Source organism: Bos javanicus, chromosome 7 (assembly GCF_032452875.1).
Source record: "Bos javanicus breed banteng chromosome 7, ARS-OSU_banteng_1.0, whole genome shotgun sequence".
In the NCBI taxonomy this organism is placed as follows: Eukaryota; Metazoa; Chordata; class Mammalia; order Artiodactyla; family Bovidae; genus Bos; species Bos javanicus.
The window spans coordinates 35,498,208-35,518,906 of NC_083874.1; the positions used below are offsets into that span (position 1 = coordinate 35,498,208).

General features: G+C 38.2%; 1 long non-coding RNA gene across 6 annotated transcripts in view; it reads left to right on the forward strand.

Annotated features, from left to right (window-relative positions):
• Positions 1–20,699, forward strand: part of LOC133251040 (uncharacterized) — a 911,217-nt gene that overhangs the window by 696,956 nt on the left and 193,562 nt on the right. For all 6 annotated transcript variants that reach the window (XR_009737496.1, XR_009737498.1, XR_009737499.1 and 3 more), the window contains one exon: positions 2,289–2,370. This is a non-coding gene — a long non-coding RNA (uncharacterized LOC133251040). The remainder of the gene's footprint in view (positions 1–2,288; positions 2,371–20,699) is intronic.

The window sequence follows — 20,699 nt, forward strand, 5'->3', positions numbered from 1 at the left end:
TTCTTTTCAAACTCTTCCAAAAAAGTCACACTACTCTAAGTAAGAGTTACTAGAAAGTAGTAGTTTCTAAAGTGTTAATAGCTGATTACCAAGATCACTAAAGAGTTTTTAAAAGACAGAGATTATGAAATCTCTTCCCCAGAGGTTATGATTTAAGTTGAGGCCTTGAATTCAGTATTTTAAAAGTCTGACTCTGACAGAGTTGGTTTTCACTAATCTGATCACCTCTTATGGACTGTTGTCTCTTGCCGAGAGAATGGTGGGCAAACATCTTTCCTCATTTTCAAGCTATGTTAAGATATGTCTGGATTTAGCTAAGATTCTTCCTGAAAATACATCTCAAGAATCACTTCTGGGCTTAGGGATGGCTTCCTGAGTACTTATTAGATCTTTTTGTTGCCTACCAAAGGAATTGACCTGTTTCTCTAAACCATTGCTGTAGAAAAACTGCAGCTCTTTCTTCTCATAACTATCCTTCTTTTACAGTCTGAAACCAAATGATATAAAATCTTCTCCTTCCCATACAGTAGCTATTTAGGAATGAACACATTTTCAAGTTCATTGTCTGTTTCCTTTTCAGAGTTTTCTCTAATAATGACATGTAGAGAACAAAAAGAATGAAACAAAGTTCACCAACACTTTAAGATCACCTATCCAAGTTGTCTTCCAAGTGTAACTGTGAAAACAAGCTTCTTTCTTACCCTTTAACTCCTCCTGGGAGTTAGAGATAGCCAGACAAGCCTTCTAGCTAACATTTTATTCCTTAGATTAGTATATCACCACTCTTTAACCTCTTAGATCCTCTTTTTCATTCTTATCTTAGACATTACCATAATTCACATATGTACGCGGATGCTGTATGCTAAGTTGCTTCAGTTCTATCTGATTCTTTGCAACCCTATGGAGTAAGCCACCAGGCTCCTCTGTCCATAGGATTTTCCAGGCAAGAATACTGGAGTGGGTTGCCATGCCCTCCTCCAGGGAGTCTTCCCAACCCAGGGATTGAACCCACATTTCTTGTGCTTCTACATTGGCAGGTGGATTTTTTACAACTAGCATCGCCTGGGAAGCCCTCAGTTCACATGTGGGGACAAGCAAATACAGCACTGTGGGCCCTTGGCTTGAAACCAGGGAAGCAAGACAGTTTATCTTAAACACTAAAATGGAAATGTTAGCATTACTTGTGGCCCAAGAAGAATCATTTCAGGTGATTTCAGGTTAATCACTTCCAAACTCTCATGGTTCTCACATAATGCAGACATTTGGAATAAGCACTTTTGGAGTTGGTTAGGAAGATCCCCTGGAGAGAGAAATGGCAACCCACTCCAGTATTCTTGTCTGGAAATCCCATGGACACAGGAGCCTGGTGGGCTATAGTCAAAGGGGTTGCAAAAGAGTGGGGTACAACTTAGTGACAAAACAATAACTTTTGGAGTTAATGTACAATACGCAAAAAAGTTAATGCACAAATATTCATTTCAGGTGGTTCCTAGATAATAGTTTCCTCTTTCCTACATTTTCTGGTAATCAGTGTCAATCAAACCTCACATTCCCTATTGCTGCTTGATTTTGTTAGGTAATGCTAGAAACTACTCACGTAAACTTAATGCTTTACATGCAAAGGAATTTCAAGAGAGGCTGGTTGATGATGTTTGTCATGTGTCAAAATATATTATTACATGCAAATAAGCCAACCAATTTTAAATACATATCCTCAAAGACTATCTTCCTTCCTTCCTTCCTTCCTTTTTTTTCTCTAAGTCCTTTTGAGTTTTGAGGGTTTTTATTTTGGAAAAGAATTAAAGGAGAGTTCTGGAAAGGTGCCCTAGAGAAAATGTCTGTATAACAATCTGGCTACTGGTTATGAAAATTTGACATCTTCAAATGAAATGCCCCATAATATGCAGAAATATGAAAGTATTTCCAAAGTGATTTATCAACATACTTCCCAATTCTTATAGTTAGAAAATCATTTACAATGGAAACACTTTATCTTTCTTTGTATTTCATTTTAGTACATCTCAAATAATATGATTTATGATATACAATGTATTTCTACAAGAAAATTATGTTTATACAATACATATGATTTCCCTTTTTGTCTTGCACAGGATTCATGTATATGTTCAGTAATTTTCTGTGCTATGGAGAGTTAAAGGAGTCTCATCCTCTGAAAGCTGATATGCTTGCTGGTGCCCCTTAGCTGTGTGCTCCATAGACGGCTTCTGAACACCAGAAGAGTGGATACATGTACAACAACTCCTTTTGACTGTTTTGTTTTGTTTCAGATCTCAGGCTGAGAAACCTGTTGTTGCTTACAGCAATGTCTCATCACCTCCGCAATAACTCAGCAACTCTGTGCACGATGAGGTACTATGACCTTTTTTTTTTTTTAATCTGCTCACATGTTGGGATATAAGATTGTTTTTCTGTAGAAAGATTGCATTATTCCAGATCGAGCCCTCAAGAGCTTTTGAAATACCATTGTCAATACCTGGGTGAAGTAAAAGGATGGCCACAAGGTACAGTCTCTGAGAAAACATCTTGTTCTATATCTCCCTCTTTTAGATGAATCTGTTTGTGACTTTTCTTTAAGAGGAGGATTCAGGAAGGCTATCAGTGGTCTAAGATGTCAGGATTAGAAGTGTCCATTTAGTTGATTCTGAGAATTAAGCAGAGATGATGATGATTATCTTTTTTAAGAAATTAAACATGATGTCATTGAGTAGAACTGGGCAACATAGCCATAGGAAGACAAAATGAGCCACTTGTTCTGTACACTTCAGTTCTTGGAGTTGATACTTCTTTCAGCCTTTCTTGTCAGCTTATGCTTTGGCTTGATTAATTCATTTCCTCAGTATTTATTTGTGCCTGTTTTGTTCTCCTAAGGTGGCAAATTTTCTGTTGCAGTTTTTAAATGTCTCATCAATAAAAAGTGGTTTGGGATGTAAATTGACTTTGGCTGGGAGTTGATTCATCAGTAAAAATTGTTTTTGGACACAAAATGGCTTGGCCATGATTTGGCTCAAGTATGAATTTTGCATTATTTTAAAAAATTGTTCTACTGTGAGATACTAAAGTTATAAACTATAAAGAAAATGTTCAATTCTATAATACTAAATTGAATATGTGATTGGCAATTAATATGTGCCCAACTTCCCACTTCAGTACTCTTGCTTGGGAAATCCCATGGGCAGAGGAGCCTGGTAGGCTGCAGTCCATGGGGTCGCTAAAAGTCAGACACAACTGAGCTACTTCACTTTCACTTTCACGCATTGGAGAAGGAAATGGCAACTCACTCCAGTGTTCTTGCCTGGAGAATCCCAGGGACAGGGGAGCCTGGTGGGCTGCTGTCTATGGGGTCGCACAGAGTCAGACACGACTGAAGTGACTTAGCAGTAGCAACTTGTATAATACTTCAAGTTTAGTTGAATATATGTAAGAGGCATGAATTACTTTGGAAAAAGCAAATATATGGTTGATATGTCTAAAGTTACAAATGCTTAATAGTTAGAGGACTACATAATGGAGAGTAGTGTTAGTTTTCAAAGAACATGTTTATTGATTCTAATTCTTGCATGTTCTCTGAGACCAAGTTGTGACATGTATTTGTTATATATTCATAATATCCAAACATATTTTTGGTCCCTGTTCTTAATCTCTGACCAGCTATTTTAAAATTTATGGTTTGTTTTCTAACTGGCTGGTATCTTATAATATGCTAGTGATAATGACAATCAATTCTATGAAATGGAAGCTGAAACAGTGAAAACTACATGATCTTTAGGCAGAAAATATTGAAGGGGGAGGGTTTTCAGAAGAATCCTGGGCATGAGATACAAAGATGATTGGGACAAGGCAGAGAAGTGAGAAGCTACTCCAGGCAGGAATGGGAACAGAAACATAAGTCTTCAATGGTGGAATGAGCATGAAAGGATTGGAAAGTGTGGAGATGGATTATCTGCAGTAGAAGGTGACTCCATACCAGTCATGGAATTCATAGGCAGAGAGGTTCTGATAATAAAATATGGGCTTTTTAGATTGGGTGTTGAAAAGCTTGATAAGTTAAGAGAAGCTTCTGTACAGACTCTGAACAAGGAAGAAGCACTGTGAATCAGGAAGTATCTGGGAGAAGTATCTGTTTATAAAAAAAGTGAAAGAAGATATCTTTGGGTTCATATACAAGAATAAGCAGCACAGGAGATGGAAAAACCTGTAAGCTCTTTCTCTGACAAGACAGCTTTTGAACAGTGGGCAGATGGTACAGAACACTGTAAATGTTGAAGTAAAGGGGCAAGTACATAAAAAAAGTGATACTGAGTTGAACATTCAGATAAATATAACAACTGGATGTGTGCAAAATTAAAAGAAAAGGATATAAAGGAGAAAACAGAAAGAACAGAAATCCATGTCTGGATTTTAGTCCAGACATGAAGGCAAAGGAAGGAAAAAAGCATATCAGATTGACTCAGCATATTTTAGGTCCATGAAGACAAGCATTTTACCTTATTCCTTTTTTAAAGTCACAAATAATACTTTGACCCTAAAGTCACTCTGTATGTACTTGTTAAATGATGAATAAATGAATAAAAGGAGCCTTGCCATTAACAACTGATGATAGTAGAATTGAAACAAAAGTGGCTCCCAGATTTTGAGATGGAATGACTAAAAGATGGGAAGCATTTGAAATGGAGTGGTACAGTGGGGAAAATAATGGCCCTCAAATTTATATACCTGTTATGAGACCTGTGAATGTGTTAGGTTATATGGCAAAGGGGAATTAAGGTTGCAGATGGAATGTAGGCTGCTAGTCAGCTGACCTTAAATTATGCAGATTATTTTGGATAATCTAGGTTGGCCCAGTGTGCTCACAAGTGTCCTTAAGTTTTGGAAGAAAAAAGCAGAAGTTTCCATATCCGAGTGATGTCATGTAAGACAGACTTGAGGGGCCTCTCCTGGCTTTGTAAGTGAAAAGAGGCCACAAGCCAATGAATGTAGGCAGTTTCTAAAAGCTGGAAAAGGCAAAGGAATAGGTCCTACTCTAAAACGTCCAGAAATGAGCCAACCCTACTGAAATGTTGATTTTAGCTGAGTGTGACCCATTTCAGACCCCTTGTCTCTAGAATTGTAAGAGAAATACACACACTTAATTTTGTTAACAATAGCAAACAGGAAACTAATGGAAATTGTGAGGGAGGGATGTGTCAGGATTTAGTAGTGCTAGATTTGATATTTGGAAGAATGACCCTGTGATTATCTAGCTGGAAAGTCTTGGGGAAATTGCTTATCTTCTTAGGATATTACTTTCCTTATTAATGATTACTTTGGTACCCAACAAAACTTGTTCTTGATTGTATTGCTGCCTTTCTGACTGATTTTTCTCTGATTTCTCCTTTCTATCTCTTAAAACTCTTAACTTGCTTCTGGTCTCCAGTATTTGGATTTCCTCATTTCTGATTTCCTTTTTAATAAATTGACTCTTATACTCTGGTAGTTCCAATTGTCACATATTTTCCCAAATGTGAAGCATGTTTATCTACTCAAAACCCAACTGTTTTTTCAAATTACTTCCATATTTACAAGTGACTCCCTAGTACTATTAGAAGCTCAGCTTGTACGTAAAAAAAAAAAAAAAAAAAAGAAAAGAAATTACCACGTTCTCTTCCCTCTGAGATTCCTTTTAAGCATTTCAGTTTCACTTAAGCAAATGACTTTTAAGCACCTAAAATATCAATGTTTTGATCTTTTTGGGTTAAATTACATACTTTTATTCTTTCTCATCATCCTTATTGAGAATAAGAGGTCTAGAAAGGAAATTAACATTTATTGAAGACTCAGTATATGTCAGATATTTGAAACAGATCTTTTCATCTTTGAAATGGGGATTTTTAAAAAGTGTTAAACAGTTACCAAGCTTTACTGTGCCTTTCCAAGCATTCAAACTAAGTCATTCATGGAGAGAAGATACCAAATAGAACAAGGGTTGGCAAACTTTATCTGTAGAAGACTCATTAAGCCAAATATCATTTTTGTCTCATATTCTTCTTTGACTTTGGGTTCTTTGGTAATTTGTTTGTTCTTTAGCAACTTCTTTTATTTATTTATTAAACTGTATTGAAGTATAGTTGATTTACACTATCGGGTTAATTTCTGTTGCATAGCAAAGTGATTGAGTTATATATACATACTATTTTTCATATTATTTTCCATTATGGTTTATCATAGGATATTGAATATAGTTTCCTGTGCTACACGGTAGGATCTTGTTGTTTATTCATTCTATATATAATAGCTCTAGAAACATCTGTGAAATGTAAAGTCTGTTCTTAGTACATGGACCATTCAAAAACAGACTCAGTTTGGCCCAAGGACTGAATTGGGCTTGCATACTTTAGCTTGACTTCCTTGGTAGCTCAGACAGTTAAGAATCTGCCTGCAATGCAGGAGACCTGGATTCCATCTCTGGACTGAGAAGATCCCCTGGAGAAGGGCATGGCAACCCACTCTAGTATTCTTGCCTGGAGAATCCCTATGCACAGAGGAACCTGGCAGGCTACAGTCCATGGGGTAGCAAAGACCTGGACACAACTGAGCAACTAAGCACAGCCCTGTAGCTTGCCTACGACAACAAACAGGGCAATGATGAATTTTATCATAGTGAAAATATTCTTGCAACTCAGATTTGATTGAGGAAAAAAGCAAGAACTAGTTCTAAGGAAATGAGCATTTTTACAATAGCTATAGAACAGAGGAATGGATTTAAGGGATAGTCCTAAAAGACAAGAAAAGGGAAGTAGAAAGACCTTCTGGATCTGAGAGGTGAAGCCAAAGAAAAAGAAACTGAGAGAAATGCAAGTGGACATTAGAGCTCTTGCATTTTTTCCAAGGTCTTAAGTCAAATTACAAGGATGGGGTAAGAAATATCAAGGAAAAGATTTCAGAAGACTGGAAATTGTCATGGACTCCCAATGTATATCCCCCCAAATTATAGCTCATTAAAGAGGTACCTTATCCCCAAATTATTAAATGTTGTAGAGCAACTTTGGCAGAAAGTGGTGGTTGACATGGCCTGAGTATCTCTTCTGGCATACTTAGTTGCTGATGGCTTATAGGAGATTTACAATATCCTAATGCCCTGGAAGCACGCAGCAAGCTACTGAAAGGACAGGTAGTTAAGAAGAAGCCTGGTGTTTGAGATGAAGGGGTTTCATAGCTTCATAATAGTGGAATCTGTAAGGGACCATGAACTTCAAAAGCTGATACACTTTTGATGCTCTGATAGACAAATTTACCATTTGAGTACCAGGGACCAGATTAGAGAGACTATCTCCCAGAGGGTGTCCACAGGACAGTGTGGTGGACATGATTGCTTCTTGAGATTCAGCCAAGCAATAATAGAATACAAACAACCAAAATTTTCTTATATTCCTCCCATCATGCAGTGGGGATTATTATCACCCTCCCCTTATATTAGATCAGGTTCCGTGAATGCTCTGACCAACATAACGTAATGGAAATAACGTGCCAGTTTTCATACCCAGGCCTTCTGGGGCAGGCACACTTTTCTTCCTGTCTCTTGAAATACATGCTCTTGGGACACACCCTTTGAGAATCTCTAAACTCATTGTTTTGAGAAGCTCAGACTACAAGAGAAAGCTTCATGCAGGTGTTCAGGTCAACAGCCTCAGCTGACCTGCCAGGTGCATCCAGTGATATGAGAGAGCCAGATCGGATGCCTAACCCAGCTGCTCTCTTAGACATATCTGTAACCTCAGTTGATTTCAGATGTTCCTATGTAAGGAACCTCAAGTTATAACCCTCCAACAGAGCCCAGTTAGTCCACAGAGCCATGAGAGACAGGACAATAGTACAATAGATAACTGAATGACAGGCCAAGAACACTTCATCCTACATGGAGAAGAATTCTCCGGGTGAATCTCCTAACCCAGGAGTGGGCATTTTATGAGTGAGAAGTAGTCATTTGTATATTAAATCACTTAGATTTCAGGGTTAATTTTTACCACAGCCAAACATATAGTTTCTCAAAAGATGTAGGCTTTGGAGCTTAGCAGTTATCAAAGTATGGTCTGCAGAACTGGGACTCCCGAACAACACAACTGTTAGGTCATAAACTAGTGGTAATTATGGCAACAATAGCAAACTAATACATTTGGAAAACTTTTATTTGTTACCTTAAGCTAGAGAGACATTGCTCATGACATCAGTGGTATTACTAATGGATTTTAGTTTTGACTCTGTGTGATGAAATGTGTCAACCAAATGGAAGATGTGCATAAATTATTCAACCAATATTTTCCAAGAGATGTTGGGAAATCATGCATGACTAGAAGAGCTATTCAAATTACAAGGTAAACTTGAGAACAAAAAAAAACCCCAAAATTATTGATATGGTTTCCGACTACTTAGCTATTATTTGCTTTTAATATGTTCTCACCCATTGAATTGGGTTTTGTTATAGTATATCAAAGAATACCCAAAATCATATGAAAAGACCATTACAATACTCCTTCTTTTTCTCATAAAATATGTATATGAGGCAGGATTTTCTTCAAATATTTCAACTAAAAGAACATATCTCAGCAGATTGAGTGAAATACTTATGAAAATCCAAGTATCTTCTATTAAGTTAGTTAGCCAGACATTAAAGAGATTTGTAAAATGTAAAGGAATGCCATTCTTACCACTACTTTTTGGAAAATTTTACTTTTCATAAGAATATTTTTATGTTAATATAATGAATTTTTAGTGTTAATTTAAAATTAATGTGCATTTAACATTTTTCTGTTTTGATTTCTAATATGGTGATTATCAATGACCCACATAATCATAAAAGCAATGCAACCCACATAAACACATTTTTTTAGGTTTCCTTTTTTTAATTGAAGTATAGTGTACAATATTATATCAGTTATAGATATGCAGTATAGTGATTCACAATTTTAAAGGTTATATTCCATTTATAGTTACATATCATTGTAGCTTGTCTTATACATAATAGTTTGTACCTCTTACTCTGCTACCCCAGTATTGCCCCTCTGCCATCCTGTCCCACTCCCCACTGGTACCCACTACTTTGTTCTTTATATTCGTGAATCTGTTTCCTTTTTGTTATATTCACTAGTTTGTATGGATTTCTCAATAGTTTTTAATGTGAAGGGGATCCTCAGATCAAGACATTTAAGAAACAATGCCTTCATCAATTCCCACAAATACACATTGCATATGAACCAGAGAGCCTTCTTCCTACTTCTTTAAGAGGAGATGAGCTCTTTCTTCTTCTCTCTGTGCCTGGGACATTTTAAGCAAGAGGAAAGGGAGGAAAATGCTTTCAGAAGGGGAAGCAGATTTGGTTTTGAACCTGAGCTTTGAACTGATAGAAAAAGTAAAGCTAAAAAACTCTATCTTAAACCAGAATTAACCAAGTTGTTTTTCATTGGCCAGGTTAAGTTTATTTACCTTGTACTCTCACTTCTTTTGTTATTAGCAAAAACAGAATCCAGGATATAATAAAATCAATTTTAAAATTATACTTTAAATTTTATCATTTATCATTTTTATACATCACTCAATTTTATCATTTATAAAAATGGAGAGAAAATATAAATTACACTTTTGCATTAATTTTTTTTTTTAATTTTAAGCCATTTATTTTGTATTGGGGCATAGATGATTAACAATGTTGTGATAGTTTCAGGTGGACAGCAAAGGAACTTAGCCATACATCTACATATACCCATTCTCCTCCAAACTCCCCTCCCTTCCAGGCTGCCACATAACATTGAGCAGAGTTCCATATGCTGTACAGTGGGTCCTTGTTGGTTATCTATTTTAAATAAAGCAGTGTATACCTGTCCATTGCAAACTTGCTAACTGTCCCATCCCTCTGGCAACCATGTTTGTTCTCTAAGTCTCTGAGTCTCTTTCTGTTTTGTAAATTCATTTGTATCATTTCTTTTTAGATTACACATATAAGAGATATCATATATTTCTCCTACTCTGTCTGGCTTACTTGACTCATTATGACAATCTCTAGATCCATCCATGTTGCTACAAATGGCATTATTTCATTCTTTTTAATGGCTGAGTAATGTTCCATTGTATATATGTACCACTTCTTCTTTACCCATTCTCTGCCAATGGACATTGAAGTTGTTTCTGTACCTTGGCTATTGTAAATAGTTAAGCAATGAACACTGGGGTGCATGTATCACTTTGGATCATGTTTTTCTCCAGATATATGCCCAGGAGTGGGACTGCAGTGTCCTTTCCTGGTGGCTCAGATGGTAAAGAATCCATCTATAATGTAGGAGACACAAGTTCAATCCTTGGGTTGGAAAGATCCGTTGGAGAAAGGAATGGCTACCTACTCCAGTATTCTTGCCTAGAGCATTCTATGGACAGAAGAGCCTGGTAAGCTATTGTCCATGAGGTTATAAAGAGTTGGACATGATTGAGCAACTAACACTTTCTTTCCCTTTCACTCTCATGGTAGCTCTATTTTTAGTTTTTTGAGGAACATCCACTGTTCTCCATAGTGGCTATACCAATTTACATTCCCACCAATGGTGTAGAAGGGCTGTCTTCTCTCCACACCCACTACAGCATTTATTGTTTGTGGATTTTTTGATGATAGTCTTTCTGGCTGCTGTGAGGTGATATCTCATTGTAGTTTTGATTTATATTTCTCTAATAATTTATGATGTTGAACATGTTTTCATGTGCCTCTTGGCCATCTATATGTCTTCTTTGGAGAAATGTCCATTTAAGTCTTCTGTTATTTGTTGATTGAGTTGTTTGTTTTGATTCTGTTAAGCATGATGAACTTTCTGTAAATTTTGGAGACTAATCCCTTGTCGATCACATCACTTGCAAATAATTTCTCCCAATATGTAGGTTGTTTTTTGTTTCATTTATTGTTTCCTTTGCTGTGCAAAAGCTTTTGAGTTTAAGTAGGTCCCATTTTTTTTTTCCATTATTCAGGGAGACAGATCAAAAAAGATGTTACTGTGATTTATGTCAGAGAATATTCTGCCTATGTTTTCCTCTAGGAGTTTTATAGTGTCTGGTCTTACATTTAGGTCACATTTTAAGCTTATTTTTCTGTACAGTGTTAAAGAATGATCTAGTTTTATTTTCTTACATGTAGCTGTTCAGTTTTTCCCAGCACCATTTCTTGAAGACACTTTCTTTCAGTATTGTGTAGTCTTACCTCCTTTTTCATAGATTAATTGACCATAGACACATGATTTATTTCTGGGTTTTCTATCCTGTCCCATTGATCTATATTTCTATTTTTGTGCCAACAATACTGTTTTGATGACTAGCTTTGTAGTATAGTCTAAAGTCACGGAGCCCGATTCCTTCAGCTCTGTTTTTCTTTCTCAAGATTTCTTTGACTATCAGGCTCTTTTGTGTCTCCATAGATATATAGATTTTTTTGTTCTAGTACTGTGAAATATGCCATTGGTAATTTGATAGGGATTGCATTGAATCTGTAGATTGCCTTGGGTAGTATGGTCATTTTGACAATATTTATTCTTTACACACATATTTGCGGATTGGCACTTCTTGCTTAAATAGCTTCTTATTGCCTTCTGAGTGATGTATAGATCCCAGTCTGGACACTGGCTAGTATGGCTGGTTTCTTGGCAGTGTTTTCTGCCATCAAAATTTTATATCTTGTGTGTATACTTAGATTCTTGGTGACTTTCTGTTTCCTAAATACAACAGCTTTCTTTCCTCCCAGTTTAGTTCAGTCGCTCAGTCATGTCCGACTCTTTGTGACCCCATGAATCACAGCATGCCAGGCCTCCATGTCCATCACCAACTCCTGGAGTTCACTTACACTCATGCCCATCTAGTCGGTGATGCCATCCAGCCATCTCATCCTCTGTAGTCCTCTTCTCCTCCTGCCCCCAATCCTTCCCAGCATCAGAGACTTTTCCAATGAGTCAACACTTCGCATGAGGTGGCCAAAGTACTGGAGTTTCAGCTTTAGCACCATTCCTTCCAAAAGACACCCAGGACTGATCTCCTTCAGAATGGACTGGTTGGATCTCCTTGCAGTCCAAGGGACTCTCAAGAGTCTTCTCCAACAACACAGTTCAAAAGCATCAGTTCTTTGGCCTTCAGCTTTCTTCACAGTCCAAGTCTCACATCCATACATGACTACTGGAAAAACCATAGCCTTGATAGACAGACCTTTGTTGGCAAAGTAATGTCTCTGCTTCTCAATATGCTATCTAGGTTGGTCATAACTTTCCTTCCAAGGATTAAGCGTCTTTTAATTTCATGGCTGCAATCACCATCTGCAGTGATTTTCAGTTCAGTTCAGTTGCTCAGTCATGTCTGAATTTGCGACCCCAAGAATCACAGCATGCCAGGTCTCCCTGTCCATCACCAACTCCTGGAGTTCACTCAGACTCACATCCATCGAGTCAGTGATGCCATCCAGCCATCTCATCCTCTGTCGTCCCATTCTCCTGCTCCCAATCCCTCCCAGCATCAGACTCTTTTCCAATGAGTCAGCTCTTTGCATGACATGGGCAAAGTACTGGAGTTTCAACTTTAGCATCATTCCTTCCAAAGAAATCCCAGCGTAGATCTCCTTCAGAATGGACTGGTTGGATCTCCTTGCAGTCCAAGGGACTCTCAAGAGTCTTCTCCAACACCACAGTTCAAAGGCATCAATTCTTCAGCGCTCAGCTTTCTTCACAGTCCAACTCTCACATCCATACGTGACCACTGGAAAAACCATAGCCTCGACTAGACGAACCTTTGTTGGCAAAGTAATGTCTCTGCTTTTGAATATGCTATCTAGGTTGGTCATAACTTTCCTTCCAAGGAGTAAGCATCTTTTAATTTCATGGCTGCAGTCACCATCTGCAGTGATTTTGGAGCCCAAAAAATAAAGTCTGACACTGTATCCACTGTTTCCCAATCTATTTCCCATGAAGTGATGGGACCAGATGCCATGATCTTCGTTTTCTGAATATTCAGTTTTAAGCCAACTTTTTCAGTCTCCTCTTTCACCTTCATCAAGAGGCTTTTGAGTTCCTCTTCACTTTCTGCCATAAGGGTGGTGTCATCTGCATATCTGAGGTTATTGATATTTCTCCTGGCAATCTTGATTCCAGCTTGTGCTTCTTCCAGCCCAGCATTTCTCATGATGTACTCTGCATATAAGTTAAATAAGCAGGGTGACAATATACGGCCTTGACGAACTCCTTTTCCTATTTGGAACCAGTCTGTTGTTCCATGTCCAGTTCTAACTGTTGCTTCCTGACCTGCATACCAATTTCTCAAGAGGCAGGTCAGGTGGTCTGGTATTCCCATCTCTTTCAGAATTTTCCACAGTTTATTGTGCAGTGATTTTGGAGCCCCCCAAAAATAAAGTCTGACACTGTTTCCACTGTTTCCCCATCTATTTCCCATGAAGTGAGGGGACCAGATGCCATGATCTTAGTTTTCTGAATGTTGAGCTTTAAGCCAACATTTTCACTCTCCTCTTTCACTTTCATCAAGAGGCTTTTTAGTTCCTCTTCACTTTCTGCCATAAGGGTGGTGTCATCTGCATATCTGAGGTTATTGATATTTCTCCCAGCAATCTTGATTCCAGCTTGTGCTTCTTCCAGCCCAGGGTTTCTCATGATGTACTCTGCATATACGTTGAATAAGCAGGGTGACAATATACAGCCTTGACGTACTCCTTTTCCCATTTGGAACCAGTCTGTTGTTCCATGCCCTGTGCATTTCTTTTCTGTCTTTAAAATGTCCTTTCTTTCTCATACACCCAAGGTTCTTACTTTAACAAGACAATTATTTTGTCACCTGTTGTGTGAAACCTACTTTGATTAATCCCCCCAAGATTTCCACCAACAATGATTAATTCCTTCTTTCTCTGTCTTCTTTTATATTTCACATTTATTTCTAAATGGAACTGTAAAGTGTTTAGTGGGGTTTCTTAGGGGGTGAAAGATGATGTAATATGCTATTTTCTTGGTAAATGGTAGAATTCTACTTTTCCACTTTTGACTTCTATTGTACTTTTATTTATTGTCTGCTCATCTCATCTGGCAACTCCATTCGTGTTGGCAGTAGAACTTTTAGTCCACCTGAATGTGTCAGTTAAGATGGAATTACATAGGAAACAGAAGACGTTCTGTGGAATTGGGGACAGGTGAAGGTTGTTTATTTGTTAATTGTGCCCATTGCACTATAAATCCTTAGAATATAGTATTCTATCTTTATGTTCTTAGTACAGTTCTTGGCACAATTAGATGCGATGCTGAGTAAATATGTGGCTGATAAGTGCCTTAGTGTTACAATGTTTGAACTGGATAATCTCTCACTCTTTTGAAAGGTCCTTCCAACTCTGTATATCTTTTTGTCTGAACTGGCTTTCTCATTTTCTCCATTAATTATTCTTTTTATTTCTGGTTTTGTTTTATTTTCCTTTGTCATTTTTGTATCTAGATTTCTTTCATTTTCTCTGGTTTTTTCCTATATTTTAAAACGAACAAATGTACAGACTTCTAATTTAAAATGACACTCAGCAGTTTTCCCTGTAGACTTTCCTGTTTCCTATTTTCCCACCGATGCATGCATGGAGGTAAAGAGGGAATGTTGCCTTAAGTAAAGATGAGCAGAGTACCTCTTGCCATTATAGTGAAGGTATAGTTTAATTAAGATAAATTATCAGGGGCCCATTCATGGCTTAAATGATTAGGTTGATGATGAAGAGAATTATGACAACCATAACCAAAGAGAGCCATCAAATATACTTTAACTATAAACACTTGGCAGCATATAATAGTTACTAAGCCTTTAGGAAACCAGGAATATGGTTTAATGCACTTACCATCTGGGTCCAATAAATCTTTTTAGGTTGTTATAAATTTTTGTCATTTTATGAAAATTTACAGCAGTAAGAATAAGGAGATAATAAAAATATCTAGATTTGTTAATGTAAACATGGCAACATTTTTGGTATCAAAGAACTATGGTATACAACCAGATAAAAGGTGAAAGAATATTGTCACATATATTTTAGCAAAATGGGATCATCTAGGTTCTTGCTGTGAAATAGTACGTGGATGGTTAGGTTAAGGTCCTACTTGTTTTATGACTAACTGGTTGGTAATATGTTTTTTCTTTATGTTCTCACAAAGACATTTTTCACTCAGAACTTCTTTAGTTTTAATAAAATTCATCTCAGATTTCACTTCTAGGAACAATGTCGCTCTCATTATTAAAGTCTAGAGTTCTGCTCTCAGACTTGTGAGACATCTCCTTCTGTCAGTTTTCTTCCTTTGGTGATTTGGGTAGAAATATAAAAATTCTGAATTCTTATTTGTACCCAATATAAGTAAAAAACAAAATATAATGAGTGTCTTCAGTCTTCTTTTATACCTTCTTGAAAGGTGGTATAAAACTTTAGATAATATAATAAGAAAACTAAGGAAGGAAATATATCATCCTTCTGGACTATTCTATCCTATTTTCTCTATTCCTGTTTCAAACATCAGTGGTGATAAGTGATGCATAATGAAGATTAATGATAAAATAAACTCCAAAATGATTAATAATCTCTAAAATGACTAATAATAAACTATATGAATATATAGAAAAATTAAGCACAAAAGTTCCATAATGTAGCATGCATATAAAGGGCTCAATGGATGGATTTGGTAATAGCAAGACTGAATATGTATTTCGTGTTTTGCAAAATGAGTAAAATTTCTCTCTGATACCAGGAAAAATTTAAGCAAGAATAAAAGTTATTAAATGTTAATTCTCACAAATATTTAGACCTGATTAAAAAAATTGAAAAACTAAAATTTGATCTGATGGATTCTGATCATATACTGAGGGTTTATACATGCCGGCATAATAGTAGTGCTGAGAAGATGTTACTCATCTTTGTACTTCATCTTTCTTATTCTATTCAGAACAACTAATCAAGACAGGAAATGGAGTTTGCTGGAAAGAAGAAGGGTAAGGAGGTTAGTGGAAGCACATTTTATCATAAAAATTATGTAACTATAGAGTCTATACATTCAGTGATATAGGAGGATTGGAACCTGGAGGAAACTCAGTAGCAATGTGAGCTCCAGATGGCTCTTCTTTTGTCATCCTGTTCTCAGTGATTACAACCACAGAATCACATTTATACGGGACATGAGCATTTTGCTGGGTACCATTCATAAAAAGCTATTCTACTTCTTAAATCTAAGTGAAGCTTTTCATCAGAATAAGAGTATAGATCTAAGATCTGAGCATAGTTCTAAGGTCCACCTCTCTGTGAGCAATCACTGCATCAAGAGAGTTTTTCTCCTTCAAATAAAAGAAAGAATAAGTTGTTTGTTTTTTTTTTAAAAAAAACTAACCAACATGGAACCTACAAACAGATACTATAGTACAAAAGATAGAAAATATAATCTTAAATATTCTTAGGAAGAGTATTTCAAACGTGATTTTTGGTATAATCCATGATTATATGGTCTATACTAAGCAGAAGCAAAAAAAGAAAAAAAAGAAATTTGAAAAGGAATGTGCAAAATAAAGAAGAATTTCAAGGAGACTAAAATTGGAGTATAATTCAACTTATCGTAGAAGACAAAGAAGGGATCTGACATTGCAGAAAATGAATTCTTGGTGTGGATGATAAACTTTAAAATAGAAATAAAAGACATAAAACTAAGAAAGGAAATGAAAATGCAAAGTGCAGAAAATGGCATCCAACCTAAAACTTTTCTTAAGAAGTTCAGAAAAATTACAAGGGAAAAAAGTTTAAATCAGTAGTATTTACTACAAAAGAAACAACTATATACCTTGCTCCTAGATCATGACTGTATAATATAGTCACTCAGATAATACTTGCTAAATGGTTGAATTAAGGAAAGATTCAGATCAGATCAGTCACTCAGTCATGTCCAACTCTTTGCGACCCCATGAATTGCAGCACGCCAGGCCTCCCTGTCCAACACCAACTCCCGGAGTTCACTCAGACTCACATCCATTGAGTCAGTGATGCCATCCAGCCATCTCATCCTCTGTCGTCACCATCTCATCCTGTGTCGTCCCCTTCTCCTCCTGCCCCCAATCCCTCCCAGCATCAGAGTCTTTTCCGATGAGTCAACTCTTCACATGAGGTGGCCAAAGCACTGGAGTTTCAGCTTTAGCATCATTCCTTCCAAAGAAATCCCAGGGCTGATCTCCTTCAGAATGGACTGGTTGGATCTCCTTGCAGTCCAACAGTTCAAAGGCATCAATTCTTCGGCGCTCAGCTTTCTTTATAGTCCAACTCTCACATCCACACATGAATACTGGCAAAACCATAGCCTTGACTAGATGAACCTTTGTTGGCAAACTAATGTCTCTGCTTTTGAATATGCTCTCTAGGTTGGTCATAACTTTCCTTCCAAGGAGTAAGCATCTTTTAATTTCATGGCTGCAGCCACCATCTGTAGTGATTTTGGAGCCCAGAAAAATAAAGTCTGACACTTTTTCCACTGTTTCCCCATCTATTTCCCATGAAGTGATGGGACAGGATGCCGTGATCTTCGTTTTCTGAATGTTGAGCTTTAAGCCAACTTTTTCACTCTCCACTTTCACTTTCTTGAAGAGGCTTTTGAGTTCCTCTTCACTTTCTGCCATAAGGGTGGTGTCATCTGCATATCTGAGGTTATTGATATTTCTCCTGGCAATCTTGATTCCAGTTTGTGTTTCTTCCAGTCCAGCATTTCTCATGATGTACTCTGCATATAAGTTAAATAAACAGGGTGATAATATACAGCCTTGATGAACTCCTTTTCCTATTTGGAGCCAGTCTATTGTTCCATGTCGAGTTCTAACTGTTGCTTCCTGACCTGCATACAGATTTCTCAAGAGGTAGATCAGGTGGTCGGGTATGCCCATCTCTTTCAGAACTTTCCACAGTTTATTGTAATCCACACAGTCAAAGGCTTTGGCATAGTCAATAAAGCAGAAATAGATGTTTTTCTGGAACTCTCTTGCTTTTTCCATGATCCAGCGGATGTTGGCAATTTAATCTCTGGTTCCTCTGCCTTTTCTAAAACCAGCTTGAACATCAGGAAGTTCATGGTTCACATATTGCTGAAGCCTGGGTTGGAGAATTTTGAGCATTACTGTACTAGCGTGTGAGATGAGTGCAATTGTGCGATAGTTTGAGCATTCTTTGGCATTGCCTTTCTTCGGGATTGGAATGAAAACTGACCTTTTCCCGTCCTGTGGCCACTGCTGAGTTTTCCAAATGTGCTGGCATATTGAGTGCAGCACTTTCACAGCATCATCTTTCAGGATTTGGAATAGCTCAACTGGAATTCCATCACCTCCACTAGCTTTGTTCGTAGTGATGCTTTCTAAGGCCCACTTGACTTCACATTCCAGGATGTCTGGCTCTAGGTGAGTGATCACACCATCGTGATTATCTGGGTCGTGAAGATCTTTTTTTTTTATAGTTCTTCTGTGTATTCTTGCCATCTCTTCTTAATATCTTCTGCTTCTGTTAGGTCCATACCATTTCTGTCCTTTATCACGCTCATCTTTGCATGAAATATTCCTTTGGTATCTCTGATTTTCTTGAAGAGATCCCTAGTCTTTCCCATTCTGTTGTTTTCCTCTGTTTCTTTGCATTGATCGCTGAAGAAGGCTTTCTTATCTCTTCTTGCTATTCTTTGGAACTCTGCATTCAGACGCTTATATCTTTCCTTTTCTCCTTTGCTTTTCACTTCTCTTCTTTTCACAAGATTTTTAAGGCCTCCCCAGACAGTCATTTTGCTTTTTTGCATTTCTTTTCCATGGTGATGGTCTTGATCCCTGTCTCCTGTACAATGTCACGAACCTCATTCCACAGTTCATCAGGCACTCTATCTATCAGATCTAGGCCCTTAAATCTATTTCTCACTTCCACTGTATAATCATAAGGGATTTGATTTACGTCATACCTGAATGGTCTAGTGGTTTTCCCTACTTTCTTCAATTTAAGTCTGAATTTGGCAATAAGGAGTTCATGGTCTGAGCCACAATCAGCTCCTGGTCTTGTTTTTGCTGACTGTGTAGAGCTTTTCCATCTTTGGCTGCAAAGAATATAATCAATCTGATTTCGGTGTTGACCATCTGGTGATGTCCATGTATAGAGTGTTCTCTTGTGTTGTTGGAAGAGGGTGTTTGTTATGACCAGTGTATTTTCTTGGCAAAACTCTATTAGTCTTTGCTCTGCTTCATTCCGTATTCCAAGGCCAAATTTGCCTGTTACTCCAGGTGTTTCTTGACTTCCTACTTTTGCATTCCAGTCCCCTATAAGGAAAAGGACATCATTTTTGGGTGTTAGTTCTAAAAGTTCTTGGAGGTCTTAAAAGAACCATTCAACTTCAGCTTCTTCAGCGTTACTAATTGGGGCATAGACTTGGATTACCGTGATATTGAATGGTTTGCCTTGGAAACAGAGATCATTCTGTCATTTTTGAGATTGCATCCAAGTACTGCATTTCGGACTCTTTTGTTGACCATGATGGCCACTCCATTTCTTCTGAGGGATTCCTGCCCGCAGTAGTAGATATAATGGTCATCTGAGTTAAATTCACCCATTCCAGTCCATTTCAGTTTGCTGATTCATAGAATGTTGACATTCACTCTTGCCATCTCCTATTTGACCACTTCCAATTTGTCTTGACTCATGGACCTGACATTCCAGGTTCCTATGCAATATTGCTTTTTACAGCATCGGACCTTGCTTCTATCACCAGTCACATCCACAGCTGGGTATTCTTTTCCTTTGGCTCCATTCCTTCATTCTTTCTGGAGTTATTTCTCCACTGATCTCCAGTAGCATATTGGGCACCTACTGACCTGGGGAGTTTCTCTTTCAGTATCCTATCATTTTGCCTTTTCATACTGTTCATGGGGTTCTCAAGGCAAGAATACTGAAGTGGTTTGCCATTCCCTTCTCCAGTGGACCACATTCTGTCAGATCTCTCCACCAATACCTGCCCATCTTGGGTTGCCCCATGGGCATGGCTTCGTTTCATTGAGTTAGACAAGGCTATGGTCCTAGTGTGATTAGATTGACTAGTTTTCTGTGAGTATGGTTTCAGTGTGTTTGCCCTCTGATGCCCTCTTGCAACACCTACCATCTTACTTGGGTTTCTCTTACCTTGGGCCTGGGGTATCTCTTCACAGCTGCTCCAGCAAAGCACAGCCATTGCTCCTTACCTTGGATGAGGGGTATCTTCTCACCACTGCCCTTCCTGATCTTCAACGTGGGATAGCTCCTCTAGGCCATCCTGCGCCTGCGTAGCCAGGGCTCCTTGGACATGGGGTTGGTCCTCCCGGCCGCCGCCCTTGGCCTCGGGCGTGGGGGTGTGGGGGCATGGGGTATCTCCTCCAGGCCGCCGCCCCTGACCTCAGGCATGGCATAACTCCTCTCGTCGCCGCCCCTGACCTCGGACGCAGGGTAACTTCTCTTGTCGCCACCCCTGACCTCCGACGCTGGGTATCTCCTCTCGGCCGACCCCCCTTACCTCGGACGCGGGTAGCTCCTCTTGGCCGGTCCTGCGCTCTTGCAGTCTGGTACTCTCAGCCGCTGCCCCTGACCTTGGACGTGGGATGGCTGATAGACAAAATGAGAAGTCCCAAGATGCCAGACTTGGCTTCAC